The following is a 1,723-nucleotide window of genomic DNA, read 5'->3' as shown; positions in this document are numbered from 1 at the left end:
GCAGTCGTCGCGGCGCGACCGGGCCTCGGCGGCGGCGGCCTCGGCGCGCTCAAGCGCGGCCTCGGCGTCTTTGCGGTTCCGCGCGGCCTTGGCGGCGGCGGCCTCGGCCTTGGCGCTCTCTCGAACGCAGTCGTCGCGGAGCGACCGGGCCTCGTCCACGGCGGCGTCGGCGACCTTGAGCTCGGCCTCCGCCTTACTGGACCCGTTCGCCGTGAGCGTTTGCAGCGCATCGACGGCCCGCTTCTTGACGCTGGGGCTGCCGTCGCGCGAAAGCTTCACCAGTAGCGGGATGCCGCGGATCTCGGCGTTCGAAAGTTCGGTTTTGTCGTCCATGTCGAGGCGTCGCAGTGCTTGCCTGGTGTGGTTTTTCAAGGCGCCGAGGTAAAGGCCGCGCGCGCGGTCCAGAAGCAGCGGGATGGCGTCTGCCACGACGAGCGCGATCTTGGCCTCGTCGTTCGAGGAGAGGTTGCAGAGCGCTCCCGCGGCCTGAATCGCGCCGCCGCGCCGGCCGCAGACTCTTTCGCGCAGGATATCAACAAGCACGTCGATGCCTCCGGCCTCCACGATCTTGACCTTGTTTTCGTCGTTGAAAGAGAGGTTTAATAACGCGCACGCGGCCGTCAACGCGCCGCGGCCGCCCTCGCCCGCGACAGAGATGAACACCTCGATGCCTCCGGCCTCCGCAATCTTGACCTTGTTTTCGTCGTTGAAAGAGAGGTTGAGTAACGCGCCCGCGAAAATCTCCATACCGCGGCCGCCGTCGCGCGCGACAGAGATGAGCACTTCGATGCCTCCGGCCTCAGCGATGGCGAGCCCGTTTTCGTCGCTGTTACAGGCGATGTTCATGAGCGCGCCCGCGGCCGACGCCTTCGCGACGTCGCTGCCGTCGCGCGCGAGGGCGACGAGCTGCGAGATGACTCCTTCAGCCACCATCGATTCTTTCGCCGCGTCATTCAGCGCGAGGGGCCGCAGTGCGTTGGCGGCCGATGCCTTCCCGTCGGCGCTGTTGCCGCCGAGAAGTGCGACGAGCCCCTTGACGGCGCCCGCAGCCACGATCAAAGCTTTGTTCTCGGAGCTCTGCGACAGCCATGCCAACGCATCGGCGGCCTGCTTCATGGCCCCGGCTTTGCCCTTGCCGCGGCGCGCGAGGGTCTGGACGTGCGCCGCGATCTCTTGACGAATATCCATGCTTCGCCGACGCGATTGTTGCCGCAGAATTGGATCGCCAGCCCCCATGGCCTATGGCATGGGTCGCACGACAAACAACGTGTACCACTCCCCCCAAGAACCTAAAACCCCACCCGTTACCCCGCGGCCGGCGCCGCGCACTCGAGCTCGACGCCGCCGGAGGGGAGCGCGCGCGCGCAGCAGCCCGGCGCGTCGCGCGACGGGCGGCACGGCGCGTCGTAGCGCGCGCGCCGCTCCGGGTCGCCGAGCGTCTCGCGGGCGGCGTCGAGGACGCGGCCGCGCTGCTCGAGGGCGGCGACGGGCGCCCGCGCGCGTTCCAAAGCCGCGTCGGCGGCGGCGCCGGCCGCGTCCGCGGCCGCGAGCTTCGCCTCGGCCGCGAGCCGCAGCTCCGCCGCGTCGTCCTCGAGGCGCTCGGCGCGCGCGAGGAGCGGCGGCACGGCCTCGAGCTGGACGCAGGACGCGCGGATCGACTCGGCGAGGGACGCCGCGGCCGGCGGGCCCTCGACGTCGAGGAGCGACCGCCGGTCCGTCCACC

General features: G+C 70.3%; 1 protein-coding gene across 1 annotated transcript in view; it reads left to right on the top strand.

The window, feature by feature from the left end:
* AURANDRAFT_64336 (hypothetical protein) overlaps nt 1-1,723 on the top strand; it is a gene marked incomplete at both ends in the record, with an annotated part of 13,398 nt that overhangs the window by 6,939 nt on the left and 4,736 nt on the right. The window lies entirely within an intron of this gene.

Source organism: Aureococcus anophagefferens, assembly GCF_000186865.1.
Source record: "Aureococcus anophagefferens unplaced genomic scaffold AURANscaffold_10, whole genome shotgun sequence".
Classification (NCBI taxonomy): Eukaryota; class Pelagophyceae; order Pelagomonadales; family Pelagomonadaceae; genus Aureococcus; species Aureococcus anophagefferens.
Note: the sequence above shows the minus strand (reverse complement) of the source record. Positions and strands in the feature narration are given on the sequence as shown.